Source organism: Microcaecilia unicolor, chromosome 1 (assembly GCF_901765095.1).
Source record: "Microcaecilia unicolor chromosome 1, aMicUni1.1, whole genome shotgun sequence".
Lineage (NCBI taxonomy): Eukaryota > Metazoa > Chordata > Amphibia > Gymnophiona > Siphonopidae > Microcaecilia > Microcaecilia unicolor.
The window spans coordinates 140,168,889-140,190,894 of record NC_044031.1 but is presented as its reverse complement, the minus strand read 5'-3'; the positions used below and the strand labels follow the sequence as shown (position 1 = coordinate 140,190,894).

General features: G+C 47.8%; 1 protein-coding gene across 1 annotated transcript in view; it reads left to right on the top strand.

Moving 5' to 3' along the window:
• The first annotated feature begins 207 nt into the window (after positions 1-207).
• ASNS (asparagine synthetase (glutamine-hydrolyzing)) overlaps positions 208-22,006 on the top strand; it is a 238,436-nt gene continuing 216,637 nt past the window's right edge. Inside the window, exon 1 of the mRNA XM_030200859.1 lies at positions 208-313. The gene's annotated coding sequence lies outside the window, so the exon portion shown is untranslated. The remainder of the gene's footprint in view (positions 314-22,006) is intronic.

Genomic DNA, 22,006 nt, shown 5'->3' with positions numbered 1-22,006 from the left:
ATGCTCCCCATATTGCTGTTTCCATTCACCTACGGAAATCTGTTTGATCACAAAAAAATCACATTATGGGTCCACTACACCAGGATTATATAGGTGGTATTCATTTAATGATAATACATAGCTAAAAAAAAATATAAAAAAGTTTTTTATGTAGCTAGTAGGACCTTTGTACTAAATGACGTTGCCTTCCTAGCTAGCACACATCTTTCCCTGGATATAGGCACAGCAATTCAGAGTGCAGGCTCTTCACTTTTGGCGGTTTTTTTCACAGATGGTGTTCTGTTTGAATAAAGGGACAATCACAAGGTAGTGGGTAAGTGAATTTTATATATTCTCCCGAAGTTGATACAGCATAAGCAGTGCCACTCGCTAGACAATAAGATTTTAAGCTTTGCAAACAGGAGGATCTCTAGAATTGTAGTAAGACCACAGATGCTGTGCAACACTTAGTATATGTTTATGGAAAGCATTCACCGCATATATTATGTACAGTTTTTGCTAAATAAATATACATTTATAATGTAGCACATTAATGTATACACATATCTTTAGCTTATTTATTATGTTCCACAATTACAGTACAATGGGGGTACCTACCTTTTTAAAAACATATCTTTAGAGATGTATGGAGTGACATGGTAATTTTTAACGTTGCCTTTTATGTTACAATATTGTATGATGCTTTTTAAATGCGTTTTTGTGCATTGGAACCTTGTATATTTCCAAAAGAAATCCTTTTACACTGTCACATTGCATGGAAAGTCTATTATTCATGATTTATTAATTATCATTTGTTTTTCTATGTAACACTACAGTCACCTCTTACAAACTGCCTTCATAAGTAAATGGGCAATTTGGAATTTCTTGTGGTAGTCTCTGCACTGAATAAAGGAAATAAAGGAAATAATGTTTGCGTTGACTATGGCACATATTTACTGATGGATTGATATTATATTTTACCTAAGGAAAGTTTTTTGTGTGCACATTTTCAGATTAAAGGACGACCGTTATCTCTATCCTGACTAGCCGTTGAGCCCGTTAAAACGGGCTGGTATTGGGGTTTTCGGAGGTCGACGCTGGCCGCCCCCACGTGGTCGCCACCGTTCCCCACCCCCCGCGAGGTCACCGCTACCGCCACCAGCCCTCCACCCGGCCCAGGCCCTCTCTCCGCTACTGAACTTACATCCATTCGCCGGAACGCAGCAGGGCAGATCAGCTGAGCTGCCGTTGGCCTTCCTTACATAAGTACATAAGTACATAAGTAGTGCCATACTGGGAAAGACCAAAGGTCCATCTAGCCCAGCATCCTGTCACCGACAGTGGCCAATCCAGGTCAAGGGCACCTGGCACGCTCCCCAAACGTAAAAACATTCCAGACAAGTTATACCTACAAATGAGGAATTTTTCCAGTCCATTTAATAGCGGTCTATGGACTTGTCCTTTAGGAATCTATCTAACCCCTTTTTAAACTCCGTCAAGCTAACCGCCCGTACCACGTTCTCCGGCAATGAATTCCAGAGTCTAATTACACGTTGGGTGAAGAAAAATTTTCTCCGATTCGTTTTAAATTTACCACACTGTAGCTTCAACTCATGCCCTCTAGTCCTAGTATTTTTGGATAGCGTGAACAGTCGCTTCACATCCACCCGATCCATTCCACTCATTATTTTATACACTTCTATCATATCTCCCCTCAGCCGTCTCTTCTCCAAGCTGAAAAGCCCTAGCCTTCTCAGCCTCTCTTCATAGGACGTAACGTCAGCGAGGGCAGGGCACAGGCAGGGAAGGAAGGCGGACGGCAGCTCAGCTGATGTGCGTGCTGCGTTCCGGCGAATGGATGTAAGTAATCAGTAGTGGAGAGAGGGCCTGGGCCGGGTGGAGGGCTGGTGGCGGCGACCTCGGGCAGGGATGGGGGCGGTAGCGACCTCGGCGGCTTTGCGCAGTTTCCGTCTCTGTCCCGCCCCCGTCATCATGTACAGCACATTTGCAAGGGAGTCGGTCACTCGCCGTTTATATGTTTGATGGCCCAGTGTTGCTTTTTTTCTGTTTCTGTTTATGCTTGTATGCTGTTTTTACCCTCTCTTCTGTGACTCTTGCTCTTTGGACATTTTTTCACAAATATAAATATAGATTAGTTTATTTATATCTGTATATCTTCTTACATTTCTCTTACATTTTTTAGTCATACCCATCCATGTATGTGTTATAATTTTTTTAATACTCGTCTAAGCATTTGTTTTTCCTTTTTGCTTGCTAACTGTACATATTGTTGGACAATTGCATGCTTTTCCAGAAAACACTATAGCAATAACATACAGATACCATATTTTACATTTTCACAATATCAGTTTTTTTCTCCCCCCCCCCCCCCCCACCTCCGTTTTCACATCTAACTTTTGGTATGACCACTTCTCAAAATTATAATTATTTTGTGTTAAAATGAAACACTGTTCCATTATGAACCATACCCTTGTTATCTCTATATAGACCACACTTCTGATTTCAATATACTAGCCCATATAGTACAGGTGTATAATATGTATTCTATTTTTGCATAGATTTTGTTTTGAATTTAATAATGTCATTCCTAGATAATTCTAATTTCTGTATATTAATTAGGTTGTACGTAGAAGTCAATCCTAAATAGATACACACATATATACAAATGTTTATTTTCTGTATATCAATTAGGCTATACATAATACACATTCTGGAATATTATATTTATATTATGATTATATTTATATTGTTGTTATTTTATGTTTACTTTATTACTGTTTTATCATTTATATATACATTTGTTCTTTCTATTTACCTGAAAGCAGCCAGTCTTGTGTCTTGGCTTTGCATTAAGTGCGTTTTTTGATTGCATCAAGTTTAATTTTTAATGTCATTTGTTTAATTTTAGTCTTTTGCTAACATTTTAATTGTTTTACTCTATATGTGTTATGTACTGTTTTTAGGGACTCCTGAGGCAGGCCAGAGTGGCCGAAACACGACTCGTGTCGAGTCCAGGTTTTTGTTAATAAACTTTTGCTGTGAACTTTTTCAAGTCCAGTGGAAGTTTCTTTACATCATCCATCTTGTCTCCTTCACTGTCACTTTGTGATTTGGCTTTACCAGTGTGAAGGTTTGTTTTCTTCTGTGTTTGTCGCCCTCTTCTGTTAGAGTTTTTTTTCCCCATTTTAAAGTTTTCTTTCTTTTTTGGCTCTGAAGACTTCCTTAGGCCTGAGCACTGACCAGGTAACATTGAGATTTTTTCAGGTGAGCTTGCCCCTTTTTTTCCTCATTTGCTTTAAGCTCTGTACCTGGTGCAATAGGACCATCTCTGGGGCTGGCATCCATTCCTCGTGTATCCAGTGTTTGGGGCCAGACCACAATTCTCTAAATTGTGTTCTTTGTGTTTGCAGAAAAGAACCCATAAATCCAGAGAAGCTCAAAAAGAGAAGATGCTTCGGGTCCAAATGATTGGTTTTGATATTGGCCTCGGTGTCTGCTCCGGCATCTGAAGCATTGGTTCCGATGGCTTCCACACCCATCTCAGACACTGGGAGTGGATGCGCATCGAGTTGGTCTCCACCCACTGTTTCAGGGCCCCCGGACACTGGTCAGCATCAGATTCATCACTGAGGAGGCGTGTGCATTTGACGTCATCATCATCAGCGCTGAGGGATGTTGATGCTCAGCATTGGGTGAAGGCCAAAAAGCGCAAGCATTGATTCCCCCTTGACGCATGGTGCTGGGAGTTCCATGGCATCGAAGGCATTGATACCCGAGAGGTGCCTTTGTGCCAATCTCCAGGTAACCAGGACCAAGTTTCCACTATGACACCGACAACTCTGCAGGCTGTGTCTGACCCACGCCGCAGCCTTTACTGAAGTCAGACCTCGATGAATGGATCTGGGTCATGCACTAAGAGCACTTGGCAGGGCTTCTACAGGTGCAGAGTTCATTGGCACTAGGGACGCTAGCACCAGCCTCGACTCTGCCGCTGTCAGACTTGAGTCCTTATGCCAAGTAGCACCCAGAAGTGTCCTGAAGAAGGTGAGGACCCTGGTCCTGACTCAGCGGTTGGGCAACTCTGAGCCTTCCCCTGCGATGACCGCTGTTCCCCAGTGGTTGAGCCCCTAGGTGCAGGTGGCCGACAGGGCTTATTAGAGCAGGGGCCAAGCGGAACAGGAGCCAAGAGGAGGAGATCTAGGTTTTGGACCTGACAGGAGCCCAGAGGGCAGGCAGCAGGCACAGAGAGTAGTCTGAGAACACGCTGGGTCAAAAGGCAGGCAGCAGGCACAGAGAGTAGTCAGGTCCACATTGGGTTAAAGCAGGCAGCAAAGTACAACAATGAAAGCAGGAAAAGTTACCACAGCGGCGCAAAGCAAGACCCACTGGAGTAGAAGCCGAAGCATGGAGCCCAAGGAAATATCAGCTGATAAAGTGCTGACGTCGGGAGGAGCCTAGCAGGGTGAGAGAGAGCTAACATAGGGTAGAGAGAAGGAGGAGGGAACAACCGGTTGGCAATGGGAGAGGAGCAAGGGAAACCAAGAGGGAAGGAAGCAATCGATAGGCCACGTGAGGAGAAAAGGGGGAGGAGCCAAGGAAACAGGCCATCGGGACGCCCAATCCTCAGCGGAACGGAGCCTCTAAGTTCGAAATCAGGCGCCAAGCAAATGCGAGGCGCACCGCGGCACGGAAGCACTGAAAAGGCAAATGACTGTGCCGCCTGAGGGAGCTGGTAGCGCGCGCTGTGCCAGTTTCGCTGCTTCAACAGAACCCCGCACCACTCGAGGATGCCGCGTGTGTCAAGGTAGGGGACATGACAGCCACAGCTTGACTCACAGGGTCCCCAGCCTGCAGTGCAGTCACTGATGCCGGTACCACATGGGGCATTGGTGTCAACACCTGCCTGTGTAGGTACCCCCTCTCTACGTCTGTGGAGGAAACTAGAGTCCAGGGGTGAACCTGAATCTCGGTGCCGTTCCAGGCATGGACATAGTTCATCTTGTCTGAGGTGGTCACGGACTCAGCCCTCCTGTGCAGAATATTTCACTGACTTCGATTCAGACTGTTCATGGGAGTCTAATGATGATCCATGGTACTTCTTGGAGGAGCAGTACTATGGAAATACATCAGACTCCTCCCTTCCAGATGAGAGATGTAAATTTCAACCTGAGAGTCTCTCTTTTTCTGTTTTTGTAAAGAAGATGGCGATTGCCCTCCCTATTAAGGATTGAGATGTTTGAGGTCTGGACAAAGATTCACCTCCCAGAGAGGCTGTGACTGTCTCTCTTCACAGAATCCTTTGAGATGTTCAGGTGAAGAATCGGGAGTCCCCTCTGTCTACCCAGTTATGCCCAAACAAATTGACACTGTGTATCAGATTCAAAGTACACCTGGGTTTGACAGGCCACAGTTGCCTCATCACTCCTTAGTGGTTGAATCTGCACTTAAGCAGACTAGGAGCTCCAGGGACTTTGCCTCAGCTCCCCCTTACAGAGAAGCCTGGACACTGGGTTTGTTTAGGCGTAAGATGTATCATGCCTTGGTGCTCATCTCCCTTATTCAATCATATCAGCTCTGCATGAGTCTATACTTGCAGTCCTTGGTGTGCAGTATGTCTGACTTAGCGGATACTCTCTCTCAGGAGCAGGCAGAGTCTCTTCACAAGGTGGCTAAGAAGCAGAAGGCCTGTTATAACTTTCTGGCCAGGGTGCTGGATCCTTTCTGAGAAGTTCCCAGAGAAGAGGACATTTCTCTGGTAAGTGAACGCTATTTTGCTTTGTGCCTTGGGAACCTAAAGATTGGGGTTTAAAGGAGGAATTGTAGGTTAGTGTTAGGCAAAATAAAAATATAAAAAGCAAATTTTATCAACTAATCTCCATAGTCTTTTCCACTTAGTTTTAAAAACATTGTACCACAGCACTAACAGGCACTGCGGGATCTAGTTTAGTCTTCCCACCCTTAGGACAACTCTTCATTTATAGTCAGTTATTGTAATTAGGGTAACAAGCAAGGAGTGCTCTTACAGAGTTTTAAATACATTTCATTACCATCTAAGAAGGAAACACTAAATAAATCATACAATATACTATATAAACTAAAAGACACTTTTATATTAGGCTAATATCCTTAATACTGTAACAGGTTTTAAATTATGTTATTATGATATAGTTACATACCACGTATATCATATATACTTAGAAGTATTAGCAAAGGAAGCTAGGATCTGTATAGGCTAGTGGTTCTCAACTGGTGTGTTGCAGGACAGGCATACAGTAGCATTAGAAAAAAAAGTTTGCAGCAGTCTTTATCTCCCCTCTCCTCCTGCCTCAGAGACTAGCACTACTCCCTCTTCTTCCCTCAACCCCCCCACCCCTCAAGTCCAGCACCGCTTCCTCTTCTCCTTCCCTCAAGCCTCCCTGATCTGTCAAACTTGTTTTGCCAGCAGCTGCAGGGTAACATGCTTTCTGGGCTGACGCTGGATCCTTCCCTCTGCCATGTCCTGCCCTCATGTACACAGGACCTGGAGTCAAAGGGGTGAGACGCGGCAGAGAGAATGATCCGGTGCCAGTCCAGGCAGCATGTTAACGTTGCAGTTGCTGGCAAAGCAGGTTTAAGAGACCAGGGAGGGGAGGGAGAGAAGAAAGTGGTGCTGGATCCTGGGGGAGGAGTCTTGAAGAAAGGAGAGGGAGTGGTGTTGGCCCGAGGGGGGGGGGGAGGGTTTGAATTATAGAGCTGAACGGGGTTCCCGGGAATCCCGCGGGATTCCCACACGGACGGAAGCAGTTCTGCAGGGTTCCTGTGGGGATGGAAGCAGTTCCTGCGGGGTTCCTGTGGGGATGGAGGCAGTTCTGTGGGGTTCCCGTGGAAGTGTAAGCTGCACCAGCCTCTCATTTACCGAGTACCAAGTTCTTTGAGTGCTGTCTCCTCCTCTTCCTCTTCTTCTTTGTTTTAACAGCACAAATGTGGAAAGTCTTCCATTAAGTAGGTGGTAGAGACACAAATGATGACAGAATTCAAAAAGGTGTGGGATGAACACAGAGGATCTCTAATTAGAAAACGGAGGTTATAGAAAACCTAACCTTAAATGGCTGCATGTGTGTGGATGTATCAAGTGACTCTGGCTGTGATGAACTAGGGCTGATACCTGGTAGACTTGTATGGATTAATTGTAACATAGTAAGTGACAGCAAATAAAGACCTGAACATTCCATCCAGTCTGCCCAATAGTCACACTCATTATCAATTCATGATTAAATCAACAAGTGTGATATTATATACTTGACTTTGGTCTTTCTTTTGTGTTTCTGGAACATAAACCATAGAAGTCTATCTGACCTTAAGTTCCAACTGCTGGGCTTCAACAGCAACTCCAGCAGTTGGAGTATAAGGATAGGGCCAGATAGACTTCTATGGTCTATGTTCCAGAAACACAAAAGAAAGACCATAATCAAGTATATAGTATCACACTCGTTGATTTAATCATGAATTGATAATGAGTGTGACTATTGGGCAGACTGGATGGACTGTTCAGGTCACTTACTATGTTACAATTAATCCTCTTTGCTCCCAGGCTGATGCGCATACCTCAACTCTGACACAGGCATGAGCATCGGATGTCACCTGACCTACTGGTGCATGCATGTGGTGACCTCTCAGCACACAGTGTCAGTAAATCAGAGACAAATCTTACATGTGTACACCAGAGTAGAGCTACCATATTTGGTCCCCCCAAAAAGAGGACACATGCCCCACCCCCACCCCGCCCCTTTCACACCCCACCCCCTGTCACATACTCCCCTCCCTGTCACCCCCTTCCCTTGCTTTACTTTACTGCCCTGGTGGTCTAGTGACCTCTTTGGGGCAGAAAAGAGCCCCCTCTTTGCTGCCCGGAGCGCTGCCCTACATCCTGTTGCTGATCTTGGCACTGATTCAGAATGGCCGCCGAAAGTTGAAGTCTCGCGAGGTCGCTTCAACTCTCGGTGGCCATTTTGAATCAGCACCGAGATCAGCAACAGAATGCAGGGCAGCACTCCGGGCAGGAAAGAGGGGGCTCTTTCCTGCCCCGAAGGCGGAAGAGGTCACTAGACCACCAGGGCAGTAGAGTAGTTTGTAAAGGGAGGGGAGGGCTGGTAGGCTAGCATAGGACGGCCTGCCCGTTTGTCCAGAAATCCAGACAAACAGGCAGATTGGCAAAACCTGCCCGGTTGCCCGGACATGTCCGGGTAAATCCAGACATATGGTAACCCTACACTGAGGGAGCTGACTGGAATTGTCTTTTTATGTACCATTAAATTCTTACGGGGATGGGTGGGGATGGGTTAAATTCTTGTGGGGACGGGTTGCGATGGGTTAAAGTTTTGTGGGGATGGGTAACATTCCAGCGGGGATGGGTAAGATTTCTGTCCCCCTGCAACTCTCTAGTTTGAATGAAAGAGAGGGAGTAATGCTGGCTCTGGGGGTGGGGGGAGGGGTTGAAAGAAGGAGAGTGGTACTGGACCCATGAGGGCTGAGGGAAGAAAAGGGAGAGGTCCCGAATTATGACTGGGGAAAGGAAGGTGTGCTGAACCCATGAAGGAAGGGACAGAGGTGCTGAATCTGCCGGGAGAGAGAGGAGGAAGATGGCAGATCATTGGGGGAGGTGGAGAGTAAGAGAAGGGGAGAGATGCTGGACCCATAGAAGATACAGCTACACAAACCCTGATGCCTTGCTTCTACGCAGGTTGTGCAGATGGCAAAACCACAGTTAGCAAGCTTTCACTTCTGATGTGCAGGTTGCCACCTGCACAACCTGGGAAGACACACAGAATTGGGATTTGTGTAGTCATGAATCATGGCACCAGGCTGGGTTTCTTGACTAGGCTCTCCTCTCAACCACTGCTGAACATTGAAGCTGCACTTTTTTTGAGGGTGGAGAGTGGAGAGAGAGATGGGACAGGGAGCTGCTGGACTACAGGAGTGAAGGGAAAGGGAGAAGAGAGAGGGAAATGCTGGACTATAGTGGTGGAGGGGGGGGGGGGGGCAAGGAGATGCTGGGCTACAAGGGTGTAAGAAGGAAGAGAGAGTGGAGATACTTGGTAAGGTTGGAACCATGTTGGATAGACAGTGGGGGTTCTCAAGGAGATGACAGAGTGTTGACAGTAAGTACAGAGAGTAGAAGTGTAGTAATGGGGAGTGGGTGAAAGAGAAGAGAATAGGAGGCCAGAGAAGGAATGAGATAGAGGTAAGGGGTGAGAGGAGAAAATGCAACGTTGATAGGTACTGGTGAGTGAAATATAGATGGAGGATTGAAGAGTAAGAAGGTGAAATTTGAGGGGGACAGCAAAAAGAGAGAGAGGAAATATATCAGAAACATAGAAAATGTAGGCAAAGACCATATGGCCTGTCCAGTCTGCCCATCCATGCCATCTACTCTCTCTATCACTCCCTTAGAGATCCTATGTACTTGTCCCAAACTCTCTTGAATTCAGATACCACCACTTGTCTCCACCACTTCCACTGGGAAGCTGCTCCACCCATTCTGTGAGGAAGTATTTCCTCAGGTTACTTCTGAGTCTATCCCCTTCCACCTTCATCCTATACCCCCTCGTTCCAGAGCTTCTTTTTAATTGAAAGAGACTTGCCTCCTGGTGCATTTATGCTGCATAGGTATTTAAATGTCTCTATCATATCTCTCCTCTCCTACCTTTCTTCCAAATTATACATATTGAGATTTTTAAGTCTGTCCCCATATGCTTTATAACGAAGACCACAAGCCACTTTAGCAGCCGCCCTCTGGATTGACTCCATCTTGTTGAAGGTGTGGTATCCAGAATTGTATACAAAATTCTAAGTAAGGTCTCTCCAGATTCTTATATAGGGGCATCATTGCCTCTTTTTTTTTTTTTTCCTACTGGCCATTCCTCTCCCTATGCACCCAATCATTCTTCTAGTTTTCTTTGTCACCTTTTCTGTTTGGCAATCACATACGATCACACCCAAGTCCTGCTCCTCTCATATACAAAAGTTTTTCACCCCCTAAACTGGCCTGTACCCATGGGTCTTTGCAGCCCAAATGCATGACTCTGCATTTTTTTAGCATTGAATCTAAGCTGCCAATTTCCATTCCTCTAGCTTCACTAAGTCCTTCCTTTATGTTATCCACACCATCAGGGTGTCTATCTTAGTGCAGATTTTGGTATCGTCCACAAGTAGGTAAACCTTATCAGACAGTCCTTCAACAATATCCCCTACAAAAATGTTAAAAAGAACCAGCCCGAGAACCGAACCTTGAGGCACACCACTGATAAGATCCTTTTTATTTATTACATTTGTATCCCGCACTTCCTTGTCATCAAGCAGATGAAGCCATTACTTATGGGTTGTGTCCATCAACCAGCAGGGGGAGATAGAGAGCACTCAACTTTTCACAGTGCCTCATGGCCAGCCAGCTCCACTGCCTCTTCAGTATTCTCTATCTCCCCAAGCAGGGTGGCTGCAGCTTCTTCGAGCTCCATCAAACATCTGCCTGGAGGTGGCTCCTGGCTTGCCGGGTGTTAGAGGCTATAGCAGCTTCACTTTGAAGGCACATAGCTTAGCCCTTTCCCTGCCTTACCCATGCCCCCGTGGATGTGGACATATTAGCTTGCTTTTCCCTGTCCTTTCCCACTGAGTGGATGCAGGCACATTGGTTCGCCTTTCCCTGCCTTTCCCACTCATCTGAGCCTCCGGAGTTCTTATTACCTCTGCTTTCCTCACAGCGTTAAAAAAAAAAAAAAAATGGAACAGAGGTTTTCCTTTGATTCTTCTATGGGACCGGAGCTGTGATACTCGGTCCGGTGAGGTAAGAGTGTTTTCTAACTCCTCCGGGGTGGGCCCGCGATCGGGGCGTTTTTGGCGCGAAACCGCCATTTTGAATTTTCCCGCCATTTTCGGCGATGGCTGCAGAGAATGTAAAGCGCTGTTTCCGGTGTGGCAAGCGCAAATCAGCAGCGGGGCTCTGTAAATCGTGCTGTACAGGTGTAAGAGCCGGCCCGAGCATGGCGAGCGATGATTCTTCCCGCTCAGAGTTGGCAGCGGACACCATTTTGAATTCTCCGCATGGCGCGGCCTCAGTAGAGACAGAGAGCCCTGAGCCCGGGGGGGGGGGGGGGGCCTCGAATTGAGGCTATTCAGGGAGCGGCTGGCCTCGGACGGGATCTGGGTGCCCAGGGCGAGTTTTTCTCCCCTGATATTGTGTTATTATTGCATAAAGCATACATTCTGAAAAGAGCTCTCCCTCAAGGGTCGTCTGAGGCCCCTTCTATTGTCCCCCCCCCACCCCCCCCCCCCCCCCCCCCGGTGGATTCTGGCCTGGGACTGCCTGCTGAGGCTATTTTCCCTGATAATTGGCATAAAGAAAGCGTAGAAGGGCTAATTCCCCTTCAGATTGTGGTGCACCTCCTTTTTTCCTCCCCCGTGGTCGGGCTGTGAGGATTCGGAGAGTTCTGGCAGGCCTTCGTGGTCTGAGGAGCCAGAGTCAGGTGCAGAATTATTTTTTTTTTATATATTTATTTATTAATTTCAAAATAAACAACAAGAAATTTCTTGTACAGAAAGAATAATGTCGCCATCTTAAAGAAAAGGTTAATAAGTAAATACATCTATCCACGACAATTACATCTCAAGTCCACAATTCGGGCAAGGCACAATTCAAAGATTTATCATTAAACATTTATGTAACACTTTGAAGATATATCATCAAACAATAATTCAATAATTTCAGGATAATTAGTAGGAATATAAACCGAGCCTATTTCTCTTACGGAGTAGATGTTACAGGGTTTACTAACGATGGGGTAGTGGCCAAAACCTGTTTAGAGTCCAGGAAATTCTGCAAATGCTCACTTTCATAAAAAACATATTTAACTGAATAAAGTTTTATCACACATTTACAAGGAAAATTGAGCCAAAAGATTCCTCCTAATTGGAGGACTCGAGGACGGAGTTTCAAAAATGCCTGGCGCCTTTTCTGTGTTTGCCTAGAGATGTCAGGAAATATTTTTACTTTACAATTCAAAAAAATTTCCTCTCTATGAGAGAAAAAAGTTTTTAGGATCCAATCCCGATCTGGTTGCAGCACAAAATCCACTATCAGAGTAGCTGGTTGTACACCCAACAGTTCATTTTCTATTGTCTGAGAAAGATTTACATTTAACTCCTCAAATGATGTTTCCAAATTTGTCGTTAGTGCTTGACCAGTGGGTTTCTTACTATAAGGTAACAAACAGGGCCGTGCCGATGCGGTAAGCGGGGTAAGCGCCGCAGGGGGGCGCCCACCTCTGGAGGGCGCCGCTGCGGTGCTTACTCTCGCCCCGCGCCGCCGAGGCCTTTAAATCTTTTACCTGGTCGCAGCAGCGTCAGTGAAAGCGCTGCCGATGTCTCACTTCCCTTGCACTCATTGGTTCCCTCAGTGTCCCGCCTTCTAGAAGAAGGCGGACACTGAGGGAACCAATGAGTACAAGGGAAGTGAGACGTCGGCAGCGCTTTCACTGACGCTGCTGCGACCAGGTAAAAGATTTAAAGGCCCAGGGTGCGGAGGAAAGAGCAGAGAGGCATAGGCGCCCCGTATAAGAGGCTTGGGGAGGCTAAGCCTCCCCAGCCCAACCATGACCTTTAAAACCGGCTCCGGTCCCCACCTGGCAGTATCGACGGCGTCCCCTGTGCCTTTGGGCAACTTACCGGCACACGCAGCACTGCTCTTGTTTCTTCTCTTCGTTGCCGTCGTCCCACCCCCCCTTCACGCGATTCGCGAACCGCTTAGCACTGCTTAAAAAAAAAATTACACGTCAGCAGGAACAGGCTGCTTCAGCCAATCCCAGGAGCCTTCCTTCAGCCCTCAGGGGCGGAACACGCTGAAGGAAGGTACCTGGGATTGGCTGAAGCAGCCTGTTCCTGCTGACGTGTAAATTTTTTTTTTAAAGCAGTGCTAAGCGGTTCGCGAATCGCGCGAAGGGGAAGGGGGGGGTGGGGGGGACGACGGCAACGAAGAGAAGAAACAAGAGCAGTGCTGCGTGTGCCGGTAAGTTGCCCAAAGGCACAGGGGACGCCGTCGACACTGCCAGGTGGGGACCGGAGCTGGTTTTAAAGGTCATGGTAAGGCTCTTATACGGGCGGGCGGGCGGGCGGGCGGGGTCTGCAGGGGGGCGCCAGAGACCCTAGGCACGGCCCTGGTAACAAATAGTAAATTCTTGAGACCGGCGGGTACAATTGTTCTGAGATTTTTAATACTTCTGAGAGGTATCTCTTAAATGTTAACAAAGGTGCTACAGATGGCACTTTGGGAAAATTTATATGAGTCTCAAAGTTTTCATTCGCTGCTGGTTCTCAAGATTTTCTACTTTTCTTTGTAGTAATAAATTTTCTTTTATTAATGCCGCTTGGCAGCCTTTGATCTTATCATTCTCTGTCTTAATAGTTTGTTCAAACACTCTAGTTTGTTGCAATTGTTCTTCCAGCTCTAACATTTTGCCTGGGAGTGTTTGAGTAACTACCAAGGTCGAGGAAATTTTTTGAATAAAGGAATTTTCTAGACTCACCAAGGCGTCCCATATTGTCCCTAAGGTGATGGTTTCTGGTTTCTCCGCAAATAATACTTTAAGCTGTAACTGATTCATTTTCTGGAGATCTCCATTAGGCTTGGCCATCACCTCTTCCGTTACTTCTCCTGCTCCTCCTGTGGAACTCACAGCGACGCTTTCCTGCATCGCTGGAATCGGCACTCCGCTGCTCATGTCTGCCCCTGCTCTCGGGCTGGCTTCCCCCATTCCGGGTCTAGGCAGTCCACGACATCCATTTTGCAGCGTTGCCGGCATCACCGAAGGACTCCGCGTCAGGTGCAGAATTACCACAGGATCTGGATGATCCCTCCACGGTGAGGATTTCCCACTGTGATGAGCTGCCAGCGCTTATTTCAGATGCCCTACAGGTCCTTTCTATTGAAGAGCCTGACAGTGGCATGGCCTCCTCTGTGAATCCTAGGATGGCTAGTACCAAAAAGCCTGCTCAAGCCTTTCCTTTGCATGACTCCATCCAAGAGCTTATTTCCGCTCAGTGGGCTGACCCCGAGGGACCTTTGAAAGTTTCCAGGGCTATGGGGCAATTATACCCTCTGCATGAGGAGCATTTGGCTCGCTTTGCAATGCCTAAAGTAGATGCCCTAGTCACTGCGGTGACAAAGAACTACCCTCCCTGTGGAAGGAGGAGTTGCCCTGAAGGATATACAAGACCGTAGGCTGGAAGCAGCACTTAAATGGTCCTTTGAAATTGCAGGTCTTACTGTTCGGGCGACTGCATGCAGTTGTTATGCTGCTAGAGCCTGCCTGGCGTGGTTGCAACAGGCAGTGGAACAGCCCGGAGATGGAGCGGAGCCCTTCTAGGATGTGGCTCCGCGGCTGGAGTGGGCCTTGTCCTTTTTGGCTGATACCCTTTATGATATTGTCAGAGCTTCGGCTAAACAAATGGCAGTAGCAGTGGTGGCTTGCCGTCTTATTTGGCTACGACATTGGGCAGCAGACATGGCCTCTAAGCAAAGGTTGGTGAAGTTGCCCTTTCAAGGCCTTCTCCTATTTGGTGAGGAGTTGAAAAAAAAATTGTGAAGGGCCTGGGAGATCCTAAACTCCAGCGCTTGCCCGAAGATAGGCTGAGGCCTTCCTCCAAGGGCCAGGTGGTCCACTCCTCTTATAGACCTCGCTTCCGTGAAGCTAGAAGGTACCGCCCGGGGCGTTCTGCTGGGTTCACTTCTCGTGCCCGTTTTTCAGCAGAGGAACTCCTTTCGCTCGGACAAGCATTCCGCAGCCACCGGCTCTAGGCCTGGAGTTCAGGGGCGACCCTCTCAATGATGGTGCGCCGGCCCCCTCCTCGCTTCCTGTCATCGGAGGACGTCTTTCCCTCTTTGCCAAGGAGTGGGCCAATATTTCCTCAGATCAGTGGGTTCTGGACCTGATCAGAGATGGCTACAGAATAGAATTCAACGCCCCAGTAAGAGACGTGTTTGTAGAGTCCCGATGCGGTTCTGCCGCCAAACGGGCGGTGGTAGAGGAGACTTTGCAAGGTCTGATTCAGTTAGGGGCCGTGTCCCCGGTACCTCCCGCCGAACACGGCTACGGCTGGTGCCGCGAAAGGTGGGTCTTTTCGCCCTATTCTGGACTTAAAAGAATTAAACAAGTCCCTGAGAGTGCGGCATTTCCACATGGAAACCCTGCGCTCCGTCATTGCTGCGGTACAGCCAGGAGAGTTTCTCAGGTCTCTAGACCTGAAAGAAGCTTACTTGCACATACCAATTTGGCCCCCGCACCAGAAGTTTCTGAGGTTTGCGGCGTTGGGAAAACATTTCCAGTTCCGGGCCTTGCCTTTTGGCCTCGCCACAGCTCCCTGAACCTTTTCGAAGGTAAAGGTGGTAGTAGCTGCTTTGTTCAGGCGAGAAGGTATCAGGGTTCACCCGTACCTAGATGACTGGCTCATCAAAGCAGACTCTGTAACAGAGAGCTATCAAGCTATAGCCAGAGTGGTCTCAGTACTTCAATCTCTAGGCTGGGTCGTCAATATGGCCAAAAGTCACCTGACCCCCTCGCAATCTCTAGAATATTTGGGGGCCAGGTTCGACACAGACTCGGGCTATGTATACCTACCCGAGCTAAGGCGGTGCAAGCTTCAGAATCAGGTCCGTCTGCTCCTGAGGATGCCCCGCCCGCGAGCTTGGGACATTGTCCAGCTGCTGGGATCGATGACAGCCACAGTGGAAGTGGTGCTCTGGGCGAGAGCGCACCTGAGACCTCTACAGTATTCCCTACTTCAAAGATGGTCTCCAGTTTCTCAGGATTATCAATGCAGACTTTCTTGGCTCCCTGCGGCCCGACTCAGCATGGAGTGGTGACTGTCAGACAGCATGCTGCGGCAAGGAATGCTGCTGGCGCTCCCCGATTGGTGTCTAGTAGTGACAGATGCCAGCCTGAAGGGCTGGGGCGCACATTGCAAGGGGAAGCATGCCCAGGGTCTATGGACACCCGAGGAGTCGGAGTGGTCCATCAACTGCCTGGAGTTGAAAGCGGTGTTTCAGGCGCTTCTGGCCTTTCAAGTGACCCTGGAAGGATTGGCTGTCAGAGTGATGTCGGACAACACGACAGCAGTGGCCTACATAAATCGACAAGGCGGCACTCAGTGCAGAGCACTGGCCGCGCAGGCCGAACAGATTTGCCACTGGGCCAAGCTGCATCTTCAGTTTCTGTCGGCCGCTCACATTGCAGGTCAGAGCAACGTGCAAGCCGATTATCTAAGCAGGCATCAGATCGATCCAGCAGAATGGGAACTAGCAGACGAAGTATTCCTGCAGATATGTGCCAAATGGGGCAAGCCCGTGATGGATCTTTTGGCGACAAGTTCAAATGCCAAAGTCCCGTGCTTCTTCAGCAGACTGAGAGATCCTCGCTCTTCAGGGTTGGATGCCTTGACTCAGCCCTGGCCTCCGGGCCTACTATATGTGTTTCTTCCGTGGCCCTTGATAGGGCACGTGCTCCTGCGGATTCGGCTGCACCCAGGAGAAGTGGTCCTCATAGCCTCAGATTGGCCCAGGAGGCCTTGGTATGCGGACCTCCGACAGATGCTAGTGGAGGCTCCCCTTCCTTTACCTCTGGTCCGAACCTGTTGTCACAGGGCCTGGTAGCCATGGAGGACGCCTGCCGCTTTAGTCTTATGGCATGGTGATTGAGAGGGCGCAATTGAGGGACAAAGGCTATTCAAACACAGTCATTTCCACTCTCCTGCAGGCCCGCAAGCATTCCACTTCCGTGGCTTATGCCAGGATTTGGCGCCAGTTTGAGTCCTGGTGTGCTTCAAAAATGATCACACCCATGTGGGCTCCTGTCTCGCTGATTCTGGACTTTTTGCAGGATGGTGTACAAATAGGATTGGCCTATAATTCCCTGTGGGTGCAAGTGGCAGTGTTGGCCTCCCTTTGTGGTAAGGTTGAAGGCGTGTCTGTAGCTGCTCATCCAGATGTGGCACGGTTTTTAGTGGGGTGCTTTGGCTCCGGCCTTCCGTACGAGCACCCTGTCCAGCTTGGAACCTGGGGCTAGTTTTGAAGGCCCTGCAGGCTTCTCCTTTTGAGCCGCTTCAGCGAGCATTGGAGAAAGATTTGACACTAAAGGCCGTTTTTCTTGTGGCCATTACTCCGGCGAGACAGGTGTCAGAGCTCCAGGCGCTGTCCTGTAGAGACCCATTTCTGCAATTCTCAGAGTCCGGGGTCACGGTTCGGACCGTGCCTTCCTTCATGCCTAAGGTGGTTTCAGCGTTTCACCTAAACCAGCCTATTTTCTTGCCCTCCTTTGATAAGGAGGAGTTTCCAGAATCTTTTGGGCAGTTGCACCTGTTGGATGTGCTCAGGACTCTGCTGCTGTATCTGTGAGTTACTATCTCTTTCAGGATCTATGATCATCTGTTTGTTTTGCTATCAGGTCCTCGCAGAGGGTCTCCAGCGTCTAAAGCCACTATTGCCCACTGGCTCAAAGAAATTATCTTTTCAGCTTATCTGCTTGCCGGCCGGTCTCCGCCGGTAGCCTTTAAGGCGCATTCTATCAGAGCGATTTCTTCCTCTTGGGCTGAAACTGGAGCACTCTCTCGTCAAGAGATATGCAGTGCAGCAACATGGGCTTCTAAGCACTCTTTTGCCAGACATTAAAGGCTGGATGTGGCTGCTAGGGATGCGTGTTTTGGAGCACAAGTGCTAGCGCGTGGTATGACCTGTTCCCACCCTATATAGGGATTGCTTTGTTACATCCCATATGTAATGGCTTCATCTGCTTGATGACAAGGAAGGGAAAATTAGGTTCTTACCTTGGTAATTTTCTTTCTTTTAGTCATAGCAGATGAAGCCATGAGCCCTCCCTGTATGATTGTCTGTATGCTGTGAATCTGTTTCAGGTTCTATTCTTGTTTCCTGAAGTTCCTTCCTTGGGAGAAAGTTGGAAAACAGTCTTCAGGATTCATGTTCACTTATATGAGGATGAGTCCATTCCCTCCAGTTTATGTTTTGGAGGATGAGCTTATTCCCTCCAGGAGGTTGCGTTTATCCCCTCCAGTTATACAATAAGGAGGACGAGTTTATTCCCTCCAGGGGGATGTGTTCATTCCCTCCTTTTGAGTTCATGCCCTTGTTAAGGGGCCATCGTTCGCTGTGAGGAAAGTTCATGTTATTCCCATTGCGGTTTGCCATACTGCTTTGGAAGCTTCAAATACTGAAGAGGCAGTGCAGCTGGCTGGCCATGAGGCACTGTAAAAAGTTGAGTGCTCTCTATCTCCCCCTGCTGGTTGATGGACACAACCCATACGTAATGGCTTCATCTGCTATGACTAAAGGAAAGAAAATTACCAAGGTAAGAATCTAATTTTCCCTTTCCCACACTTGGTAGGCTCAATGCGGCTTACAAAGTAACAATATAAAGAATTACAAAGTCGTAGAAGAATATACAATTTGTGGTAAACGCAATATTAATAGGGTTAACGGATAAGTAAATTGAACATGGGAGGAATTGGGTGCAGAAGGAAATGAGCATTGGGAGGTAGGCATAGGAGGATGGAGAGGAATGGATATGGGGTAGCAATAAGGATAATGGGAAACATGGTCAATCTGTAACAATCATTAATAAGAATCATGTGGGCAGGCTTTGGTTAGGTTGAATTGTCAGGGTAGACTATCTTGAAGAGATGGGTCTTCAGTGCTTTTCTGAAGGGCAAAAGCTGGCTACCTAAAAAGGAAAAATTGGATGCATAGAAGGATTTGTACTTAATACCTTTGCAGTTGGGGAGGTACAGATTAAGGTAAGTAAGGGAAGACGCCAAACTGTTCCTGGTTGGGAGGTCGATAAGGTGATTCATGTAGGTGGGGGCTTTTCTCAAAATGAGCTCTGTTTACTGCTGCCCTCTTGTCACCTTCTGTCATGATTGTGACTATATTTCCTGTCGTACTTGCTTTGGGGTTCCTCCAGCCAAGCTAAGTTGGCATGTAAATCCTGAAGCCTGGGTAGAAATCCTGAAATCCGTTCCAGTCCAGGCTAGTCCATTCCGGGACCCTGTTCCAGCCAGTCTGTGCTCTGCTTTTGTGTTGCTGAGCCCCACCCTGCTGGTGACCTCACCTGTAGTGCCTTTATTACCACCTGGGAACTTTCTAAGTTGGCCTTTGCATCGTTATAGGTCAGTTGGTGTGCTTCTGCACTTCTGCTTCTGTGTGTCTGTCTGTGGGCTTTTGCCTTTGGCTTTAGTGTTCTGTCTGTGGGCGTTTGCCTTCTGCCTCTGTGTGTCGGTTTGTGGGCTTTCTGTTGTGTTCAGGTATTTGGTGGTAGTTGTAGCCCAGCTTGGGTTTAGCCTTGTCTGTCTATTTTGTGTTCTTGTTTCCCTCAGCCTTTCCCTCCAGTCCTTGTGTGTGCAAGCTTGTTGCTGAGTCCTGTTACCTGGGGAGCAGTGGCATAGCCAGACAGCCAATTTTGGATGGGTCTGAGCCCAAAGTGGGTGGGCACAATATTTTCTCTGCCCTACCGTAAAATATAAATGCATTAGCTAATAAGGATCCTCAAGCTCTATCAGCTGAAGACTTTCTCTGAAGGTGGCCAGAACTCCCTTTTACCAAACTTGGCAGGCAGCAGCAACATCCGTAAGCCACTGATGCCAGCACCCTATGCGTGCTTAGCTGTCTGTGACTCAAGCATGCTATCACTGACTACAGAGCTTGGTAGAAGGAAGTTCTGGCCGTCTTTGGAGGAAGTCCTCAGCTGGGGAGGCTTAGGATCCCTACCAGCTATACAGCAAGGGTCAGAACTGGTGTTAGACGTGCTAGGGCTCCCTCCCTGATCCCCTCGCCTCCCTGCCTTCCCTCCAATTTCCCTACCTGCTATTACTGTCACACCAACCGACCCTCACCAAATACCATATCAGAAATAAAAATATTTAGACAAAAATTGAACTCAGAACCCCAAAAAGTTAAACTTATCATGTATTGCAACACTGGAGAAATAAAAATAGAAAGGTATTACCTTTCTCCTGAACATGATACAAACACATTTGCTATGTAGATTTCCCAAAGTCAACATATTCCATTTAAAACATTCAAAATACATTGCTTTTTTCTACCTTTGTGGTCTGGGCATTGTAGTTTTCCATCATGTTGGTTGCAGTTTCTTTTCTGTTTTCCTGTCTGTCGTCTTCTAATTCTCTTTCAAGCGGCTACTGTCCATTTGTCTTACCTTCACTACATCTGCTTCTGACATATTGACTGTTCTTATTTTTAGCTCTTTCCTCTCTTTTTTTTTTCTTTCTGCCTTGCTGTCAACTCAAATTTCACCCTCTCACTGTTCTCCTCCTTTTTAGTTTACAGCTACCTATCAGATTTTCACCTTCTCTCACCCACTAGCTTTTCCATTTCCCCATCTCACTCCTTCCTCAACCCTCCATTCCCTTTCATTACCATATTTCTATTCTCTGTAATCACTATCTTTTTATTCATTCCCTTGCCACCCTCTTCCTCCCCCTCCTGGCCTCTCCCGCATCTCCTCCTTTCTCCCCTCTCCACCTCCTGTGTTTCTCTCTCCCTCTCATTCACCCCCAGGTCCAATATATCTCCCTCTCTCCCACTTTCTACCATTTCTCCTTCTCTTGTGCCATGGGTCCAACACTTCTCTTCCCCCCCCTCCCCCATGCAGCATTTTCTCTCTTCCTCCCTTCCACTGCCATGTCCAACATTTCTGCCTCGCCCCATCCAACATCTCTCGCTTCCCCCTACAGCATCTCTTCCTGCCCTCCACCATCATGTCCAATTTTTCACCATCTTCCTCTCCTCACCATCCCATGTCCAACGTTTACCATCTCTCCCTCCCCACTACTCCTATGTCCAACATTTCTCCCTCTCTTGTCCCTCTCCCCTCTCTATGCAACATGTCCCTCTCCCCTCTCCCACCATATGCAAAATTTTTTCCTTACCCCTCTCTGGAAGTGGTGCGAGATGGATACAAGTTGAAATTTTTTCAGCCGTTCGCAGCGTCTTTCATAGACTCTCCTTGCAAAGCACTGCACAAGGTTGCAGCGGTCAAGGAGACTCTCCAAGGATTGCTCAACCTTGGGGCGGTGGTTCCTGGGCCAGTTCAGGAACGGTTTTTGGGTCATTACTCCATTTACTTTGTGGTACCCAAAAAAGGCGGATCCTTTCAGCCTGTTCTTGATCTGAAAGGGGTGAACAGAGCCCTGCGAGTGCATCACTTTCACATGGAAACGCTCCGTTCTGTTATGACCACAATGCAGCCGGGGGAGTTCTTGACCTCCCTAGATCTCAAGGAGGCTTACTTGCACATTCCCATTTGGCCTCCTTATCACCATTTCTCCATTTTGTGGTCTTGGGCCAACACTTTCAGTTTTGGGCCTTGCCTTTCGGTCTGGCGACCGCTCCAAGGACTTTTTCCAAGGTCATGGTGGTCGTGGCATCCCTCTCCCCTCCCCCACCATATGCAAGATTTTTTCCTTACCCCTCTCTGGAAGTGGTGCGAGACGGATACAAGTTGAAATTTTTTCAGCCGTTCGCAGAGTCTTTCATAGAGTCTCCTTGCAAAGCACCCCACAAGGTTGCAGCGGTCAAGGAGACTCTCCAAGGATTGCTCAACCTTGGGGCGGTGGTTCCCGGGCCAGTTCAGGAACGGTTTTTGGGTCGTTCCTCCATTTACTTTGTGGTGCCCAAAAAAGGCGGATCCTTTCAGCCTGTTCTTGATCTGAAAGTGGTGAACAGGGCCCTGCAAGTGCATCACTTTCACATGGAAACGCTCCATTCTGTTATGACCACGATGCAGCCGGGGGAGTTCTTGACCTCCCTAGATCTCAAGGAGGCTTACTTGCACATTCCTATTTGGACCCCTTATCACCATTTCTCCATTTTGTGGTCTTGGGCCAACACTTTCAGTTTTGGGCCTTGCCTTTCGATCTGGCGACCGCTCCAAGGACTTTTTCCAAAGTCATGGTG